Consider the following 21,753-nt stretch of genomic DNA (forward strand, 5'->3'; position numbering starts at 1 on the left):
GGTACACTACTGATGTGGGGCCCACCATAGTGGCTCCAGCCAGAGTCAGTACTGCACCAAAGCTCGGTGAGGCCACCAGCACCTGCCTCCCTCCACTCACCAGTCCTCAGGGGTGAGGGAAGACTTCTGCTCTGTCCTTTTCTCCTCCTTGCCCTCAGCCCTGGACCCGGGGTGGCTTATACACAACAGAAACTTATTTCTCACAGTTCTGGAGGCCAGAAATCTGGGATCACGGTGCCAGCGTGGTCAGGTGAGGTCTCTGTTCCGGGTTGCAGACTTTTCATTGCATCCTCGCATGATGGAAGGGGCGAGGAAGCTCTGGGGGCCTCTTTCATAAGGGACTAATTCCATTCAGGAGGGCTCCACCCTCGTGAATTCAGCGCCTCCCAAAGGCCCACCTCCTAATATCATCACCTTTGGGGGTTAGGATTTCAGCATATGACTTTTGGGGGGACACAAACATTCAGACCACAGCACATGGCAAAGTCTTCACTGGGAGAGGAGAGGAGATCTAAATGGAGTTTCAGATTGAAACTTTAAACTGGACTCAACTTCTAAAGTGACAGAAAAGTGATGGAATCTGCCCAAGATGTTGCTAAGGATAGAAAAGAAAGAGTCAAAACACCCAGTTGAAGGCGATGACGAAAGAAAGGTGAAATCATGTCATGTTTCTACCCCAAGTAAGTTAAGACTATTCAACAAACCGTATGTGCATCTCATTTCAATGTGTATATGAGCAATCGAAGATTTTTTTTAAAAATCACCCCACTCATTTTATAGATGAGTAAAACCAGAGAGGGGAGGTGATTTGTTTAAAGACACGCAGCTCGTAGCAGAACCCAGAGCAACAGCACCCACCGACTCCTGATAGCGTTAAAGGAAGAACACGTGCCTGGCCTTGTCCTTAATCGTCCAGCTCACCTACAAGGGCAGCGCTCTGAATCCAAACCACTGAATAGCCTCTTGCATCCCAGGGGGCCCGAGGCAGTGAGGAAGCCAGCCCAGAGTGAAGAGAACACCTCGTAGATGGTACTTTGCATCCACTTGAGAATTTGAGATCAAGGATACAGGGTAGGAAGGCAAGCTGCACAATGCACTGCTGTGCTTGAAGCCCTATGAATTTCAGAACACACATGTCCATATTCACACATAAGTTGAATAAAGGCCAAAACAAACAAAAAATATGAAGACTGTGGGACAGAATATCACTTTGGACAATCTACCCCATTCGTTCCTTCCAGAACTGCTGACCGCAGAGTTTCAAGAGTTGACTGCCACAGGGTCTAATTAAAGGGACAAAAGGAAGAAAATGTGAATACCAAACAGAAATCTCACACTCACCTCTAAGAAAAGATGTGTATTTCCAAGTTTACCTTAAATACCATTGAACTGTTTCATTTTTCAAAAACCACAAGCTGGCCTTCCTTTCCTGATAGAAATTGTGCAAACATGGCACATCTTCGGCATGCCTTGCTAGCCACAGATTCCATTATGTGTTTAATAACTGACTATTCAATAGAGCATTGACGCATTTTTGTCTGGAACTGATTCACCTTTGTCTGAGCCTCAGCACGAATGTTTGGTGAATCGCAGATGGGACTGTAGCAGTGCTCCACGAGCTGCTGCCCACCATGGAGCCACATCCAGGGGATTATTCATGTCAGGCCCTGTGCTCAGAAATGTTCTCACATGCTAAAGCCACCTGAAAATGTGATTTATGAAAGCCGAGGAGAGCAGGGCGACACCTTTTCCTTTCTAATGAGAACTAACAAATCACACTCTGCAGGCTGCTTAAACCAGTGGAGAAATTGTCGGCTGCAAAATTAACAAAAATGAATGCCTTTACAGCCCATTAAGGCCATGGAGCTACCCAGTTGGAAATTGGGCTGTGTGTTGGCTGGGGAAGCAGGCATTAGCAAATGCATATGTCTTGACTTCTCTGTAGCGGAAGGAAAATCTCTGCTTCCTCCTAAAGAATTTCCGCCTTGCCTTTATTGGTTTGGATTTATGAATTTGAGAAGCACCACAAATAGCACAAATGGTGCACAATTTTGTGATGAACTGGGCACACTGTCCTGCACGGTGCTCTCCTGGGAAGGACCAACTCTGTGCCCGGACACCGAGCAGGGTGGGCATGGCATGAATGCCACAGATTTAAAAGGGGGAGGGGAAGAACTTATTCCAAACTGTTCTTAGCCATTGCAATTGTCTTGGATTTTTTCATACCAGAAGCAGACACTGGCCCTCAAGCAGGAGAAAGCCCAGTTGCCTCTGCCCAGCCATGAAATAATATTCTAGAATGGGGGAAATGGTGACCAGGGGGAAATGGTGACCCAGGGGAAATATCTCTTTCAGTGTTTTGTTGAAGCAGAGCATAGGATTTGCTAGCTAGCATACTGTTTCATAAAATTATCCATTTATTTAAAAGTTCCAGCCACAGCATTGGATGCCAAGACTGCCTTCTTGTCGCTTGAATTTGTCAACAGCATTTCCATTGCTTGGGGGTGTGAGATCTATTTTTTTATTTTAGTGGTTGTCCTAAAGTAATGGGTGACTAAATTCACTTACTCCATTAAGGGACTCTACTCTTCTGTTAGATGCAAGGAAGGAAAAACTTTCCTGACTTTCTCTGCCTTCCTCGTGGCTTTGACTTGTTCAATTTCATTGACTTGACTGCAGGCATGCAAATGAGCATGCGCCCAGGGGCCAGGTGCTGAGGCCACCTGTGCTTCTTGGGACAACCAAACCTTGTGACTGAAGCCACAGTTATAACCAAATCTGTACCTGGGCAAGATTGGAAAAGGTTGGCCTGCTGATCAGTTTTTTTTCCACTAATCAGCAAAGTTGTTAAAATACCCTCAGACCCATCGCCCAGGCCTCAAAACTTCTCGAATGACCAGGATCCAGCTACTGTTTTCCCTTTATCATCCCTTTTGAGAATAGTCAAGCTGGAGAATGAGCACCCTATATTTTTAGCTATAATAACTTAAACTTATATAGAACTTACTAAAATGCAGTCTCTGTTCTAAGTGTTTATACCTATTAATTTATTTAGTCACAACAATCATATAACACAATTATCACAAAATTACAGATATGGAAAATGAGGCACAGAGAGGTTGTGAGTTGGGGCCTCCTACGGTACCGAGTAGGGCCCGGCGTCACTGGGGAGAAACAGAAAATGAGAAGCAGACAGTTCAAGCATTCATTCAACCAACACCTACTGAGCTCTGTGCCAGCTCCTGCTGGGTGCTGTAGTGCACCATGTATGTCCTTTCAAAGATCCTTTGTTCTAGTGAGAAGATATAAATGAAACCCATATATATTATTCAACCAGCCTGTGAACATCCATTCCCCCTAAGGCGAGGGTCTCTACTGTGTGTCACACACACCAGATTGGCTGATGACTGTACTGCCTCCAGGCTGCACAGACAGAGGGCTCCTCTGCAACCTCACACCCCAATAGAGAGGCCGTAACCTGGAGCCCATTGGGGAACTATGGGTTCTGTGGTTCCAGCTACAGCATGAGTTTTAAAGGCTTGGCAATAGACGATTCTCCCAGGAAGGAAAAGGTGATGGCCAGACACTGGCCTGCCTGGTTTCCTGTCCTACATTCTCTCCAATTTCCACACATGGGGAAAAGAATGAGGTACCATTTGCTGAGTGTCTAAATGGGCCAGACACTGGCTTAGAGATCTACCCCTATGAGGTAGGTGTTGGAATTCCCATTTATATGGATGAGGAACTGGCCCACAGCTATACAGCTGCTAACTGGCAGAATTAGGATTTGAGGCCAGACACACCGCGGATCTGTCTGACTCATCCTTTTCACCACAGCCTGGCTTATAGGATGCTCCACGCCCGGCCCCAGATTGCCTCTCTGGCCTCCTTTTCCATCCTTGCTCTCCCTGTCCTGCCACTCCTCCCTCCACTCAGGCTGAATTATTTGTATCTCCCAGGTGTCACTTGGCCATTGTCTAGGCTCTTCTAAATCCCATCCATGTCTGTCCAACACTCCTCAGCTCAGATACCATTTCTTCTGGAAGACTTTCCTGGACCTATTCCCCACCCCCACCCCCACCACCAAGGCCGAGCTTCACTCTGGGCTCCCATGGCACTTGTGCTTACCTCTGTCACGGCTGATCAATGAGTGTCATTGTCCATTATTTCTCTGTACCCCTCGAGGCCAGAGCAGGTCAGATTCATTTTCTGGCTCAGAGCCTAGACCACAACCTGGCTCAATTGGGACTCAAGAATTATTTGTGGGATGGAAGGAAGGAGGGAGGGAGGGAGGGAAGGGGGGGAGGGAGAGAAGGAAGGAGGGAAGGAAGGAGGGAGGTAGGGAAGGAAGGAAGGAGGGAAGGAAGGAGGGAGGGAGGGAGGGAAGAAAGGAGGGAAGGAAGGAGGGAGGGAGGGAGGGAAGAAAGGAGGGAAGGAGGGAGGGAGGGAGGGAAGGAAGGAGGGAAGGAAGGAGGGAGGGAGGGAGAGAAGGAAGGAGGGAAGGAAGGAGGGAGGGAGGGAGGAATCCTGGCCCCTGCAGGTCTGTCATACCTCCCTCCCAGCCCCACGTGGTCTGACCTGCCCCCACCACCTGCCTCTCAGATCAGACAAAGACACTGATTTCTCCACCCCCAGATCAGGGCACAGATTCCCAGGCTGGGGCAGTAAATTGACACTGCAGTCAATTTTTAGTCTTCCTGAAGGGCATGATGTGTTGGCTGATGATCCGCAGTGAATTTTTAATCACAGATCAGCCGTTCCCCCTCCCCTGCCCCTGAGAGGTCTCAGTGCTACCTGTGCTGAGGGACCCGGGACTCTGTTTGACTAGGATCTACAGCGAAACTAATCAGGAAGGGGATTGCTGCTTAAGCCTCTGCACCAGCAGCTGAGCCTCATGCAAACATTTTCATAAGGTAACTGTCCCCTCAGTTCTGGGGTCGGTTCAGAGCTGAGAGCATTAAGAGATGTAGGGAGGGTTTTCTCTTACTGGGTTACAAGGGCCATTATTACCAGGAAGGGCATACAAGTTGGTGAGACAAAATTCGTCATACGGGCCAGTGTGAATGTAGATTTACCAAGTTATAAAGCCTTTCATGTCTGTGACCTCAATGAGTCTTCACGGCAACAACATATGAGGAGATCTCAGTAAAGCTATTATTTCACTGGATGCTTACAAGATGTCAGGCACTGCACACACTTGCTTTACAGACACTGTCTCGTTTATGTCCACAGCATCTCTGAGATAGGTTCAATTAGGGCTCTTATTCTACAGATGGAGCCCAGGGGTATTAAGTTCCTTGCCTAAAGTCACACAGCTGGGAGATGGGAGGTCTGGAGCTTGAATTCAGGTCTGTCTGATAACAGAGGCCACGCGCTTGACCACTTGAACAAGCAACATGTCCATTTTGCAGATGAAGAGTAGTGCACAGTAGAACCAGGCCAGGACCTGAGCAGAGGTGCAGATAAACGAGCGCAGGCTCTGGACTCAGATAGAATGGGGTATAAATCTTGGCTCTGCCACTTACAAGACGTGTGGCCTTGGGCACATTGCTGAGTCTCTGTCTCCTCAAGTGTGAAACATGGAAACAGCACCTGTCTTGCAAGATTGTTTGCTGCAAAACTCCTCAAAGTGCTGATTTGAGAAAATCAAAAGATTCTCGCTTTGGCCATCTTCTGGACTCCTGGAGCCATTTGTCTTTTGAAGCCAATGAGTCTTCATCAGCTCAGGCTCCCTCTCTGCGTTGAATGCTCATTCATTCAACAGCCACAGGGTAAGAGGAATAATCACTATGGTTGAGCTCTGACCCTGATTCGGGGCGTTTCCACATGCTCACAACAGGCCTGAAAGGCAGGAGTTTTTAGGCATTTTACAGGTGAGAAAACTGAGGCACAGAGAGGTGAGGTGATGATCTCTAGGTCTGATGTGGGGCAGAGCCCAGGGGGTCTGGTTCCCCCACCCTTGCTGCCTCTTCCTGCCTGTGATTTGCCACAGCTGTCAGTCACCTTGCAGGATCCCGCCTGCCCTTGTTCAGGGAGCCTGCCCTTTCAGGAAGAAGCAAGACCAAGTCTCACTCGGAGAGGTCTGGCTGCATTTTAGACAGCACAGCTCTACTAGGTGAAGAACTTAATTATCTGGCCTTTTATTTTTTACTTTTCAAAATAAAATGCATTCATCATGTGGGTAAGAGCTTATTCCCCCTGTTTACAAATAATATTGCTTAGCCTTCTTTGCATCAAAGGGAATTTACTTAGAAGTAAAAAAGAAAGAAAGAGGAAGAAGAGAGAAAAATGAAGGAAGAATTACATTGAATAGAAGACCTAGGGGACATAATTACAGAAACACTGGAGGTTCTGCATTAGCTGGAAAATTGCAGCCATTTCATTGTGGGAGTAAAGCTGTTTTCTTTTATTTTAAAGTGGATCCTTCACCTTCCAAAGGGCTAATTATGGTGCTGCCTACATGTTGTGCTCATAGGCTCCAATTTCATCTTTTCATTGACCACAATGGCAAATAACAAAATTGTGCCTGCGCTCTGGAAGCATCCTCGTGATGGTTCCTGTCACAGGCGGGAGGGACATGGCAATCACTCATCTCATGACTCAGGCCATGTTTTCCATAATTGAGCCCACCAAGGACCTTGTCAGGGGCCCCTCCTCTAGCTCAGCCAGGAGGAATTCATCAAACAAAGCGCTGGGCGGCAGGGGCTGGGAGGAGGTCCAGGGAGGATGGGCAGAGGGAGGGCCGCACGATGGCTGTTAAAAAGTAAGTGCCCTACATCCTGGGGCCGAGTCCCACATACAGCAACCAGAAGAGTGTGCAGCAGTGACATACAACTATCTACTGGGGCTTTGGGGGCAAAAAATAAAATAAATAAAATCTTTAAAAAAAAAAAAAAAAAAAAAGTAAGTGCCCTAAAATGATGTTTGTGGAGAGTTTTTAATGATGTGGGAGAATTCTTGGAGAAAAAGGTAGGATATGCAATACGTGGACAGTATGATTTCAACTATGTTAAATATATATCTCAATATAAAGCTATAATTATGATATTTAGCTATATTTGACAGTTAATAATATCAATTAACAGACCTTTTTAATATCCAAATATAACTCAAACCTCAATCTCACAGAAATGCGGTAATCCAAAGCCTCTTTGGAGATTTCAAGGATCCCCTGAGAAAGGAGATTTCATTTTTCTAGGGGTTGCCCCTCACCTCTTACTCCAAATCCTCCTGTTGGCTCAGGTATCAGTCCCTCGAGAGATCTCGGCACAGCTCCACTATGCCCTGCTCCTCTCCCTAATCCCACCTAAGGACGCATCCCTCTTGGGACAAGGACCCCCCTCCTGCACCCCAAGGCACCAGCAACATCAGGCTGTTTTGTGAAACAGACTTTTATCCTCAAGGTTTGAGGATAGTAAGGAGGGCAGGGCCTGCAGCAAAGGGCTGGAAAATGCCGAGAGTGAAAAATCAGGCGTCGGTCTCTGAGGTGCACTGGATATGTGGGGCCCCAACCAAGCAAAATCGGTCTGGCTTCTCATCACTGAAGAGGCCAGCTGATGCTGGTGTCACTGGATTTCATGCCCTGCCCTTGTGTGTGTGTGTGTGTGTGTGTGTGTGCGCGCGTGCGTGCGCGCCTGCTCCTCTCTGGCTCCTGTTTGGTATCCCTCTCTGGGTCTTTCTGTGTCCCTGCTCTCCATTCCATCCCTCTTTGTCTTTCTCTCTCTCTGGGTACCCCTCACTTTCTCCCTGTGTGTATCTCTGTCTCATATAACCTCTTAGGCTTCCCACTATGTTCACATCCTTTGTTTTTCCAGTTTCCGGAGCCCCCAAAATGGAAGCTCCCTTCCCCTCCGCTTTCAACAGAGAACTAAAAAACTTCTGTTTGATTAGTATGCAGAGAATTCAGAAAACTTTTCTTTCCATGTTTCTCATCCAGACTAGCTGAGGAGAGCAGGGGAGGGGAGCTAATACACCCATTAAGGTGTCTTCCCAAACAAATGTCTTCCTTGTCCTTCCACCCAAATGCAGAAACAGCTGCAGCTTTAAAAATAGCATGCTTTCATCTTTTGAAGAAAATATGCCAAAATTTTAACACTGGCTGTCTTTGGGTGGCAAGAAATGCTTTAGTGTTATTTATTTCTTCCTATTTTTCTGAATTTTCCAAATTGTCCAAGGCAAGCATGAACTACTTTATCATAATAAAATCTCCAGTGTATTATGCACCTGCCAGATAGCTGATCTAATCTTCACCACAGCCTTAATAGATAGATATTAATATGCCCATTTTGGGGTTCAAAAAGGTTAGGCAATTTACTCAAGGTCACATAAGCAGAGGTGGAAATCAAACTCGACCTTAGGCCCTCAGCCACTAAATCATGCTGCTTGTAGAGACCCGTCCTGTACTTCACCTGCAGGTGCAGGGCCTTCCACACACCTGAAAGCTGGCGAGATCATCCACGCTCCCTCGCCTGACTCCTCGCTGTAAACGCAGGGCGTTCTGTACATCCTGATTCACAATATTAGCCTCCCCTGGCATGGGGGAAGGGAGGATTCGACTTTCTCCATTGACATCAGGCCTGTGACCTGTGAGAGCACTATACACCCCGAGCCTGTTGAACTTGGAAGTGGCATATGACTTGCTTAGGTTAATAAAACATGGATGGAAAAGCACAAAAGCAGTAAGAGCCAGCTTACGCTTCTCCACCACTATCTCCCCTCCGCCACAAGGCCATGTCCCCGAGAAGGTCAATGTGTAAACACAGAGTGGAGCAGAGCTGTAGTTGACCCAGTATGGACAGATAGCCTGAGCAAGAACTAACCCTTTGTTTTTGGAAGCCACTGAGATGGGGGGGTTGTTTGTTGCCACAGCATAACTTAGCCTAAGATGACTGACTCAATATATGCAAATCTGCAAATGCCTAAGCAATTACTAATACATTTCTTACTTGCTCCTCTTGGAAGGGAAACAAAGGGGGAGTCTCGACTACAGCATTAGTGTGACGTTCTGCTTGTCCTTTCTGAAAATGATCCCCTCCTCTAGAGTGTATTTCTGCAGCACACTCTCCTGATGGGGTAGGCTGTCAGAATCAGTCCCAATTACAGGCTCTGGAACTGCCCAAAGAGAGGCAGGCCAATTATCACATGGCTGTGAGTCAGTAGAGGATCCCATGGAAGGGAGCTGTCAGCCTGCTCCTCCCCTTGAGGGGCACTGAGCTCCAACCAGCTGTGGCCACCACTGGAGGCTCAAGGCTCAGGTGCCAGCTGGGCAAAGTGTGAAGCAATAAAGACTTGAGGGTAATGCAGTCAGTTACCACCTCATGTCTGAGATCCAGAGAGCCACACAGCCTTCACAATCTGCGCTCTCCGTGCCTTCAGCAGAGCTGCCTTCGAGGGAAGAATGGGGGCTTAAGCAAAAAGCTGAAGGCTCAGAGTAACAAGAGTAGCTGTCATCACTGAGAAATAGGCAGGAGAGTCAGCAGGCACTGCTTCTGCCACTGGATGAGCAGTCAAGTGATTTTTCAAAGAATCCCTGGGGGTGGACATGATCATCTCTTACCTAAGTGACTCGACTGGTAGTTCTGTTGCTGAAGTATCTTTATTCAATTTGTTCTTTTCTTGGGACATTTCATCATTCTTGCATTCTTTCCTCTGGGCCATCATTCTTTCCTTCCCTCATCCCGTAATTCATTCAGTCCTTCACTCACTCAGCCACTGAACCCTCTGAGCGTAGCCCTGTTGCAGACACTAGCGGCCTCAGCAGCATAGAGAGGAGGTGTGGGCAAGGGGACAGGCCCAGCTGGGGAGGGAAGGACACAGCCAAGATTCACAGCTGTGCTTTTCCTAGTAGAGTATAAGAACTCAATGGTGATGTCCTCAGTTCTTCTGTTGTTTTAGGAGCCAGGATGTAGACAAACCTCTCCCTCACTGCAGACACAGCCCTAACCTCTGCCTCATTTTGCTGGTAACTGTGGCACAGAGCCATAAGCCATGTGAGGACCTAGGCCACTCCGTGAGTTCCTGCAGACAAATACTAATCGGTAGAAGGTGTGGCAGACACGGAGACGCCCTGCTCAGATCGCCTTCAGAAAAGACTTGCGGGCCTCGTGGGAGGGGCGTGGTGTCCTGACAGGGTCTGGCTGTTCGCTTCTGCAGGGTCTACCCCAGTTTTTAAGCCAAGATCGAGCTATTCTCAGGGCAGACCCCAGCCAATGACTAAGCAAAGTGGGGGTACAAGGCCTGACCATTTCTACTCGTCACAGGTCTCATCTAGCGGGCAATCTGAGGTCCGGAGCTCCGAGGTGGCAGACTGCCAGGTCTGCATGATGGTCTGATGGCTGCCTGTCCAGCCCCGCCTCTGCCCCTTCTCTCCCTGTAACCTTTAACTCCATCTCAGTGTCTGCTTCACGGAGAACCAAACAGGCACAGACGGGCAGGAGGAAAAGCGGCAGGGAGGAAACAATGAGTCGGCTCCTCTCACACCAGGAGCTCTGTGGTCCGAGACCGAGCAGTGTTGCTTGTCAGCTCCTTCTCAGAAGACAGATGGAAGTTCAGGGCTGACTTTGCTGTAAAGCGTCATGTCATCTCTTTCTAAAGCTCTCACCTGAGGCAGGACAGCACCATTTAGGAGATGCTAGGTGAGTGGGGTAGGCCAGGACATAGCCCTGTGGCCCAACAGATCAGCTGGGCAGCCTGGGCCTGTGAGTGTTAGAGTTGACGATGAAAGGGCCACTGAGCGCTCCAGACCCTGAGGGACTGTTGGAAGTCAGGGCCTTGCTGAGACGATAAAGTGGAAAGAGCAACATGGTTTGACTGCGAGGACACAAACAGGGAGGGCCACATGGAGGAGGAGGTGATATTTGATCTGATCCTCCTTAAGGATGCAGGTACAAACCAGGGCCCATGGCCTGCTCTGCACACATGTGTTGAGAGATCTGAGCACAGCCCCAGGTATCTCCCCGGCCTCTTTGGCACCAGCAACAGAAACTGACTGGCTAACGTCAAAGAAAAGGAGAATTGTGGGGAAGCCCCTGGGAGATAAAGAACCAGGCAGGAAGCAGATAGAAACCTGGCAGCTCTGGGGCCCTGTGTGGCACAAGCTCTTGAACAATTCCGCCAGGACACCTCAGTGAAAATGGAAGAACACTGCCATTTTTAGTGTCTTTCTTTGCTTACGATTCGGTTTCTAGGGAGAGGTACAGTGTCCTCCATTAGCTAAGGTATATGGTCTGATGCCTTGATTAATAGGCCCAGCAGGACAGTATGCACAGTCCAAGAGGTAGGAAGAGAGCCAGAGAATGCGAGGTCACAGAGCTGGGGGAGGAGACGTTTCCACGATGGCAGAGGCCAACATTATGAAAGGCAGCACACCGGTCCAGTCAAATGAGGACAAAGATTTGCCCACAGGAGTTAGCAAGCAGTGGAACAGTTTCAGTGTGGAGCAGGGACAGAAGCCTGATGCTCTGGGCTGAGAATTAAATGGAGGAGAGAAGGTATGGACAGACCATTCCTTTGAGAAATTTGGATAAGAGAAGAAGGCAAGAGATTGATTTGTTAGAGAGGTCATTGGATAAAGGGAGAATTCTTTTTAGGAAGCGACAGACTTAAGCCTCTTGGTAAGCTAAGAAGGAGGAGCAGAGAACAGGCAAAGGTGATTGCAGAAGAGAACGGTAGTGACAGTCAGCCCAGGAACAGGAGGATGGAGTGAGGGCCTGGGCAGAAGGGCTGACCTTTGAACTCCGTCTTTGCCTTTGTAGTCTGTTCCTTACTACTCGGAATGAATTGCACATCACAAGTTTTTGCTCTCTTGCTCAAGAGTATCATTTTAACCTCAACTCGGCCACAAGCTCCTTGAAGGCAGGAATCATGTCTTTGCAAGTAGCACAGGAATGATAATGATGCTGCATAGGGAGTCAAGAGACCAGAATTCTAGGACCAATTTGTATTGTCAGATTGCGCTACGCTCCTGTTACTGATACCCAACTACAGCGACCTGGCCAAACAGGTTTTTAATTTTCTCATAAAATAAGAAGTTTGCAGGTAGGCAGTTCAGACCTGCTACAGCAGCCCTGTGGTGTATTTAGCAGATCAGACTGCTTCTAATTATCCACTCAGGCATCTGTAGCAAGTGACTTTGGAGTTCATGCTTGTCACTTAATAGACTCAAGATGGCTGCTTGGCCTCCAGGCTCATATCCACCTCCCAGGACAGAAGCAGGAAGGAAGGGAGGAACGGGGAGCTCCTGTGTTTGGAAAGCAACGCCTTCCTAGTAATCCCAAGCAAAGTCCTGTTTGCATCTTCTGGCCACCTCTAGCTGCACAGGAGTCTACCACTCTAAACTAAATCGGGGTTTCATCGTATCCTGGCTTCCCTGTGGCTCTGACTTCCTCCTGACAGCACCTTTGGGGTTTCCTTTTGGGGATCTGCCTCTCTCCACTGAGAGCCTTAGTGGGAGAGTAAATTTGGATGCCTTGCCCTCAACATCCATATTGGGAGGTGTTTGCCCACACCTTCTCCAGGGCAGACAGCCAGGGGAGCACATCCTAATCTTGGCCAATCAGAGACTCTCTCCCAGGACTTTGACTTGTGAATGAATGAAATAAAGACAGAAGAAGTGGCTAGAATTTAATCGTCCATCCCTGCAGTGGCACCCTGACTAGACCATTTCTACTAAGAGATAATTCCTAGGGCTTTCACTTTCTAGCTTTTCAGAACTGCTTTCTCCCATCCCTTTCTAAGCCTGGATCTCCAACCCTCCTGGAAGTTCTAAAGGCCCAATCCTACCAACAAACTCTCTTCTACTCAGTTCACAGAGACTGTTTCTGTTGCTTATAAGAAACAAAAAGCCCGATGGATGCTCCAACCCCATGTCTGACCAGCTGTGTGTGATCTTGAGAAAATCATCTAGTCTCTTTGATTAGAAAAATGACGGGTTAGTCCCGAAGTGCTTTCCATTGTGGACAATGTAGTACGATTGTGACCTCCTTCAGAAGGCCGTCTTTGTACCAAGAGGGCCCAGATGGACATCAAAGCGTGGATTAGAGTTTTAGCAACAAGGGTAGAATATAAAAGCTCCATTAGGAAAGATAATTGACAGCATTGGGGTGCTGCCATGGAAGATTTCTTAGACAGTTACGCCCAGGTAGACACTAACCAAAACCCACTCCACTACTGGTGGCACCAGATCTTTTCATTAGCAAACAGGTGCTATTTAGTGTCATCTTGCCATAATTTCAAGGGTCCACTTATCAATTCTATGATTTCTCTAAGACTGCTTAACTGCATCACTGGAAAACCAGTTTTTAGGGTGTCTTTGTTTCCCACTTTAAAGTCTCTTTTGCAGCAGACATGCATCTGCCTTACAAAACTTCAGCATATGGAGCAGAGGCTCTGTGAATTCATAGTCCATACCTTCAAGGAAAAATTACTTCATTAGAACAGCAAAGTGGCCCCAGTTTGGCCTTATGTTCTAGCAAAAGCTCATTGCTTAGCTGCATTTAATAATCCATGAAACATTTCTATTAACTTTAGTGTGTGAATTGTGTGGCTGCAGAATGGGTAAAAAAAAAGTGGGAAGCAGGAATAAAAAATATGCAGAAATTGAAAATAAGTGAGATCTTAAATATTTGATCAAGGCCTCTAATTTAAGGTAAGAAGTTACCATCTTGGGCCCTCAAATGCCAACAGAAGCCACAGAACACCATTCTGAATTATTAAAAGGACTAAGGGAAACTTTTTTCTTCTCACTAGTTTTAAACGAGTATGTAGCCTTTCAAGCTAACCTTTGCTTAAATATTTAACACAGACATTGAGTCAAATATAAAATAGCAAAAGTTCTCAATCTGATATTCACCTGTAATTATGAATCAGATTATATAACGCATCTCAACCACTTCATTTTATTTTATTTTTTCTCACTCTTCTCCAACAATTCTTCCCAATTTGAGAGGAATCCAGTTTGGATTAGCTGAAAGTCTGCATTCTAGAATATTTTTGAACTGTATATTTACTGATATGGTTTATATTTTTCATTTTCTCAATTCAATTGATTCATTCATTCAACAACTATTTATTGACCACCTACTAGGCATCAGGCACTGTTCTAAGTATAAGGATATATCAGAAAACAAAATATATGAAGGCTCAGCCCTTTTTGGACCTTACGCTTATTTATTACCCAAACAATACATAAAAATATATTCCCATGACAGATGATAGGCGCTGTGAATGGGCTGCTATGGCAGTGCGTATTTGTCTGTTTTTTAGGGAGGGTGGTCTATTAGAAAGCTAATGAATTGGGCAAGTTATCTTGGGGTGGGGGGAGTGTACCACTTCAGTCAGCAAGGACTGGCCAGTGGTCACGTCAGGAGACAATGTAGGGAGATCTTGTCAGGGCAGATCTTGTGAGGGCCTAGGAGGCCACTGGGAAGGACTCGGGATTTTACGCTGATTGTGGAGGAAGCTGCTGAGAGCTTCTGAGCAGGGGTGTACTAGGCTCTGTTCTACGTTTTAAAAGGATCTCTTTAGCTCAATGGTTAAATGGCCAATGGAGCCAGGCTGACAAAGTGACGGCTTTCTAGCAGAGGCCTGCTTCAAAGGCCATGTAAGAAAGACTTGGGGTTGGCATTGTCTGTTCACCGCTTGTGAGAAGACACCCACTTTCTGAAGTACTCGGACTGACCGAAAAGTTTGTCCTCTTTGGTCATTTTAAAAGTCCACCGGTCTACTTTTTCATATTTTATTTTTACTCAGCCAAAGCTTGCCCTTTCTCAGTGAGAACTCAGAAGTCATGGTTATGGGCTCATCCAAATGCAGAGGCTGAGCCAGCCCGAAGTCCCCTCACGACCCGGCCAAGAGTGAGTTTTCCAGAATGTTCTCAAGACACACCTCTAGGCCTGAGACAGGACTCTCAGGCATCTGCACCTTCATTACTGCCGTAATGAGGTGCTCCTGCTAAAACTCCACCAGAACACTGTTAGGTGAGAGAAGGAAGCTGTGCAATAGTGTTATAGCTTGATCTCATTTGGTAACCACATTATTACGCCTAGAAATAATTTGTAAAATGTAGCTGGCTTAACAATGCACCCTTGATTGGACTGCCCTTCCTTCTCTGTGTTCCTTCTCTGTGCTTCTGTTGGCGTTCACTGTATCTCCCAAATAAACACAACTTGCACTTGAAGTCTTGTCTCGGGATCTGCTTCTGAGGGACCGGAACTGAGACACCCTCTATGTAAAATCCTCCCTCTTCCTGAGGTGGCGTTACCTGGCCCCATTTCTTGAGCCATAATGGCAGACAGGATTCAGAAGTAAAACTTACCAATAAAGGAGAGATCCAGAAATATTATCCCCATTAAACCCATGACCCAGCAGCCCTTTGTGCCCTCAAGCAAAGGACATGACTCTCATCTAGATTTGTCTCTCCAGAATGGATTTCTCAACTACTGCCCTTCCCGACTCAGATTAGGTGGTGTGGCTAGCATGTGAAGTTCTTACCTCCCACCACTAGGAGACACTATTTCGTGCCCAGAAAGCCAGGCTTCCTCCTGGACCAAGCCCTAGTCTTCACTACCCCAGGGAAAGAAGCACCCTTTGCATGGGGAAGTCATTGTCTAGTCTCACTCTTGCTCTCTGTGTGCAGGGTCAGGGCCCCAGCTCAGTTTGGCTGTGGTACTGACATGCTACACACAGATTCTTAGAAGTCCCTTACCTTTCTCATGAGCCTCCCACTCTGCTGGGAGACAAACAGTTATCAATAAGAGAACATCCAAAGATAATTATCCTTGAAATTTTTTTTAAATCTCAGGGTGGCAATGGCCTTTCTAAGTATGATACAAAATCCAGAAGCAATAAAAAGAAAAGAGTAATAAATTCGACTAATATTTAAAATTTCTGAGTTGTTAAAAAAGTAGCAAGGTTTTAAAAATTGAAAAAAAAAAATAATTATCCTTGCATATATGGATATTAAGCCACTTAATCCTCCTCCAAACCCAACGTGGTAGAGGTTGTTCCTTCCAATTTCAGAGAAGGAAACTGAGGCTTGAAGTGGAAAAGTGACTTTGCCCAAGGTCACCTTGTGGAGCCACATTTCACACCCTAAGTCGGAATTACTCCCAAGTCCCTGATCCTCAGGAGCTGGATGAGGGAAGGAGAAGGAGAGTGAGCAGAAGAGAAGGGAGGCAGAGCAGAGGAAGGGGAGGAGCTGAACTCTCTGAGGAGAGGAGGGGTGTTAGGGAGGGTGTGGATGCTGTTTCTTCAGTCTGAGTGGGGTGGGATGGACCAGCCCCTTCACCTGGGCACTCACTGGATGCTAGCTGTGCCCCCTGTGTTGATACAAGAGGGACAAGACGGGCCCTCCTAAAAGTGGAGACAGTGGGCCTGTTCAGCCAGCCTCATGGGAGCACTGTGAGCATCTGTAACCACGCAGGGGCCCAGAGCCAACCTTTAAAACACTCTCCATACTAAGGTGACAACTTGTCACCAATGCTAGGAAAAGCTGGGAATTAAGTGTGCAGCAATCACAAAACCTTGACATCATCCTTGACGTCTCTCTTTTTTGCATACTCCAAGTCAGGCCATTAGGAAATCCTATTGGCAGAAACTGACGAATCTTGACCTTCACCCCAATCCCCTGGGAGGGCTGGGAGTTATGGAGGGTTCTGTGTGGGCAGAGAAAGCCAGGCCACACTGGAGAAGCAAATTCAGCAAGTAAATTACCTAAGATCTCAGGGGATAGGGACCTGAATTTCCGAGGCCCCAGGATTTTGTTGTGATTGCTTTTCTCATTCCAAATAAATGTTCACTTGCAAGCATTAATTCTGTAGGGCTTTCTGAAACAGCCCCCCCTTCTTCCACAATTGTATAAGCTGCAGGTCCCAGAAAACCTTCCTCCACTCCCGTTTGAGGCCTCAGAGCTCACCAGGGCAGGACTCGAGGATAGAGGTGTAAATTTGTCAAGAGAAGGGAGGCAAGGGCTCAGTAAGAGAGTAAATCCTCATCTAACATGGCAGAAAGTCAATAGATAAATCAAGAAATCGCTATGTAAGGTTATTTTTTTAGCGACAAGGGGGTGACCACCAGAAGAACTAAAGGAGGAACTGATATAAAGGGCTGTGTGTGCGGAGCAAGGGAGAGGAGCCTGTTGCTTTCACTATAAGAACATCTAGATAATTCTATTTTGTAAAAAGTGCTCATGCATTACTTTGGTATGTTTTTTAAATTCAATCTTTAAAAAAGAAAGTAAAATTAAATTGCAATAAGAAATAAAACGGAATGCAAAACATATGAAAATAAAAAGCAAACGGCATACAACACAAAAGGGCCAGTGGGTGGGAGCAGAGGTGGGCCGAGTGGGCGTGGATTGGAGCGAAGGGGCGGGGCTCAGGTCCCCGTCTCATGAGGTCCCGCCCCCAGTGAGGGGGCGGGGCGCGGAGCTCAGTTCCCCTCTGACTCCGCCCGCAGCAGGGACCGGGGCGGGCGGGGTCAAGTTGGCTCTAGACCCGCCCCCCAGCGCGGGGGCGGGGCAGCTCGTCCCGGGCTGTCCCACCGCGAAGGCCTCGCGCGCGGAGACCTGACGCCGTCCCCGCCGGGTCCTTGAGGGCAGGGCCGCGCGCGGGCGGAGAGCCCGGTGTCGGCGCGCCCGATTCCCCGTCCCCTGCAGTCCCCCGAGGCTCGCCGAGAGCCTCTGCGGAGCCCCGCGACGCGCAGGTAAGCGCAGCCGGGGCCGGGCCTGCGCAGCCCGCCTTGGCCGAGGCCTGGGCCCCGGCTCCGGGCGACAGGTGGCGGCGGGGTGCGGAGCCCGGGGTCAGATGAACCCCAGGACGGCCCCCCTCTCCCGCCGCGCGCCGCCGGTTCTGCCGCAGCGTTGTCAACCTAACCCCGTAACCTCTGTGGCTGCCCAGAGCCCGGCAGACGTGAGTTGGGATCCCAGCTTCAGCACTCCTGCACTCAACAGGTGCAAAGAAGTATCCAACAAATATTTGTGTGCCACCGAATGCCCGCCGCTGGGCCAAGTGCTGGGGTGCAGTGGTGGCGAATGAACGTGGTGCCCGCCCCCGTGGAGCTCACTGTCTAGTGGGAGAGACCCACAGTGCACAGATAGTCTACACACATGAGGTGTACGTTAAAACCATGGGGTAAGGCTGTGGAGATGGAAAGTGCAGGGTGCTGGGAGAGCACCTAACCGGTGGTCCCGTCTTGAAGGATGCTGGAGCTCAACTTCAGGATGTCCGAAGTCCAAGTCCAACTTCCGAGTCCAGGGTGGAAAACGACAGAGCAAACATGTTCTGTAGGGAGAGAATGTGGCTTGTTTGAGGAAAGGTAGCTCAGTGGGGCAGCCTGCAGAGAGCTGAGGGAGAGAAAGTTGCCTAACTTCCTCCTCTGTAAAGTGGCACTGTTCCTACCCATGGAGGATGGAGACGGTGAGTGTAAATGACTTGGCAGTGTTCCAGGTGTGCAGTAAGTGAAGCAGAGGTGAAGCTGTGTCTGGAGGGAGCGGGACGTTGGTCTGGACTGAACACAGTGTGCCTGCCCCTGAGCACTCACTTCCCCTCTCCTCAAGTCCTGTTTCCTTGTCTGAGTAGACTCTCCCAAACAGCTTGTTCTCTAACATGTTGAATGGTTTAGTCATTCGTTCTTGAAACGTGTACCTGGTGCCCAATTCACGCTGGCTCAGAGGATTCAGAGAGAAACCAGACATGCCCTCCTGGAGCTCATGTAGGGTGGGCCAGGTGAAGTAAGCTGACAGTTCCAGCCTGGCGGGCTCGGTGCTCTGGAAGCCCAGCGGAGGAGGTCTCACGGAAAGCCCCTCTGCTTCCTGCCAGGTGCACATTTCCCAGAAAGCCTCACCTGTAACTGCCAGCTCCATGAGCCCCCAGAACGTGAAGCTCACACTCTTTGACTGAGCATCAGTTACTTCCTCACTTTCATTGGTGGCGTCACACTGTAAAACTGGCCAGAAAACTCCCCAGAGGCTGCAGCCTGGTTGGTCCTTTGCTGAGGACCCCTCAGATCCTGAAACCCCAAGATTTAGGAGAGGGCTCTGGGCTTCAGGAAACACCTGTCAGCTGCTTGGTATATTTTATTGGCTTGAATGATCCTAGTTCCTTCTTTGGCTTTGTTTACACTGTTGGTGTAGGCTCAGGATGAGCTCCATGCAAACAGGCTTGGAGGCCCAGAGAGTGGGGGAGCACAGTTGAGAGAGGAGTCTGGTCCCATTTGTGGGGGAGCACAGTTGAGAGAGGAGTCTGGCCCTGTTTGTGGGTAGTGGTAAAGAAGCAGAGGACAGATGTTCACAGAAGGGAGCTGGAGGGAGAGAGAGAGAGGACAGTCTTTGTGCAGCCGCTCTGTTTCCCTTGCAGCCCGTGGCAGTGCCAGCCACAGAGAGAAGGGGAGCGCCAGGGTAGGCAGTCCCAGACCTGAGTTCGGATTCTTATTTGTTACTTCCCAGCTCTGTGACTGGCTCTGGGCAGTCACTTATTGCTTGATTGTGCAACCTCAACACGGTGCTTTACATAAGTTGGCCCTGAAGAAATATTGGCTCCCTCCCTATTCCCTTAAATAAACTAAAATAGAAATAATAATAATGCCTACCTCAGAGGGCTATTATGGGGTGTTAATGAGTTAATGTACCTAAAATACATAGAGCGGTGCCTGATATGTATGAAGTTACTACTCCTGCTGCTGCTACTGTTATTATTCCTTATTCTGGGCAAAACTTGGTGAAACAAGGCAGGCAGAGCGTGGGAGCAGGGGTGAAGGGTGGCTCTGTGGGCCTGTGCAGGGTGATTAGCCAGGGAGTTGGGTTATCTCTTGCAGTGGTTTTACCAGAAAGCACCAGCCCTGGCAGGAGAAAGGGGTGTTCTGCATGATAAAGGGCGTCCTGCGCAGCCAGGCTGTCAGAGGCCTGAAGACTTAGGCCAAAGAAAACACAGCAAAAGCATGGGGGAAAACTAGGGTTGAAAAAGACCTAAAATTGCCTTGTTTGGTTGTCTCTAACCCACAGCCAGGTGTGGGTCACCTGTGAGTGGCTGCCCCTGCTCCGGCTGCCCGCCGCCCCCATATGGGTATGAGACTGGTGTAGGAGCTGTGGAATCCAGTTCTGTAAGCCCCTACCCAGCAGAGGCCTGGGCCCATAATGAAGGAATGAATGTGCATAAACCCGCAAGGTGAACTTCCCTGTGTTTTAGTGTCTGTTAAGAGAAAGGAGTGGGAAGATAGGGAAAGACAGCTAATGTTTGTAAGCGTTTGCTAAGGGCCAAGCATTTCCATGTATGTTGCATCCTGGTGGTGAACATCGCAGCTTTGGCGTCAGATAAAATTGCCTGTGTGACTTCGGGTGCATCTCACAAGCTCTCTGAAGCTCAGTTTTTGCATCTGTAAAATGAGTCATTGTGCCTATAGGTACAGTAAACCCCCAGGCCTGTTGGAATGCTCATATATAAGTAAATGGAGTGCCGTCTTCAGTGCACAGCGCGTGGTGTGGTAAGTGCTCCGTCAACAATAGCTGCTGTTACTATTATTATATTATAATCCTCCCAATGGTCTCCACTGTGATGAGGAAACAGAAGGCCACAGACACAGATGGGTGGTGTTGATTCTGAACTCAGTCCCATCTGGAAGCAAAGGCTCTCTACAGACACTAACCAGACAGCTTGTGTGAGATGAAGTCAACGTTATGTGCATCTCATTCATTACTTAAAGCTCTTGACTATGTGAAATCTTCAAAGAAAAAAAATTTCAAAATTATAATTTATGCGCCTTTCAAGTTCAGGTATTTTATCATCTAGTTAAATCTTCCATGCATTTATGTTAAACCACTTTGGGCTGTCGAAGCTCTTAAATAAAGTGGCTTGTGCTGCCCAGTGTCTGTCTTGGCTCGTTTGTCATAGTTCCCTGGTAAAGACAGACAGGTCCCATTTTGCAGGGCAGGCCTCAGGATGCTGTTCCTGCCCCACTGTTTTTTCTGCGCAGTTCTGCCTGGTGGTGGTGAACAAACCACGGTGGGCTCATGGTTCCCTCATCATTATCTCTTTCACGTACACGTGGCCCCACAGTGCCAGTCTAGGAACTAGGAATAGAAAGGCATTCTGTTGCTGGTATGAATCTGGGGAAATCTCAGTGATGAGTTTTTGGTAAAAGTGCCTTGGATGAAGGTGGCAGTGTCTTCTGGAAGTCAGAGCTGTCGGCTCTTTCCAACCAGGAGTGCAGTTTCGAGGCCTGGCCTCCTGCCTGGTGAAGTCTGATCTGCATCTCCACCTCCCTGCTCTCCCTGCCTCTGGCCAGAGCTGCCCCTAAAGCTAAGATCCCTGGAGCAGCTGCAGGGCGCAGCCTATTGCAGGGAAGCCTTTCTGAATCGACCCTGCCTCCCCCTAGTCCCCGTGGGCACCTCTGCCAGGCACGGCTTTCTCCAGCTGCCCTGGGATTGCCTCCTCTGCTGGGCTGTGAGCACGTCCACAGCTATTGGGTCAAGTGTTCCTGGTACCCAGCACCGTGCCTGCCTGATTATCCTCCCTCCCTCTCTCCCTGCCTCCCTTCCTTCTATGAATTCTTCAGGCAGTGTCCCGGGGATCAGAGTGCTGAGCCAAAATGACACAGTCTCGACCCTCCTGCAACCCACAGGCATCATGAGGCCAATTATTAATAAAGACAGAATTGAGCACATAAACACACACACAATGTCAAATTATAAACTGGATTAACTGCCAGGAAGAAGAAGCCTGGCATGCCACGAGAATGTGTAAAGGTGGAACAGGTAGAGAA

At 48.4% G+C, this 21,753-nt stretch overlaps 1 protein-coding gene across 1 annotated transcript in view; it reads left to right on the forward strand.

Annotated features, from left to right (window-relative positions):
* The first annotated feature begins 17,535 nt into the window (after positions 1 to 17,535).
* NMNAT3 (nicotinamide nucleotide adenylyltransferase 3) overlaps positions 17,536 to 21,753 on the forward strand; it is a 110,213-nt gene continuing 105,995 nt past the window's right edge. The window contains exon 1 of the mRNA XM_004419936.3: positions 17,536 to 17,700. The gene's annotated coding sequence lies outside the window, so the exon portion shown is untranslated. The remainder of the gene's footprint in view (positions 17,701 to 21,753) is intronic.

The sequence above is a fragment of the Ceratotherium simum genome, chromosome 5, assembly GCF_057802395.1.
Source record: "Ceratotherium simum simum isolate JZ-2026a chromosome 5, ASM5780239v1, whole genome shotgun sequence".
Taxonomy (NCBI): Eukaryota; Metazoa; Chordata; class Mammalia; order Perissodactyla; family Rhinocerotidae; genus Ceratotherium; species Ceratotherium simum.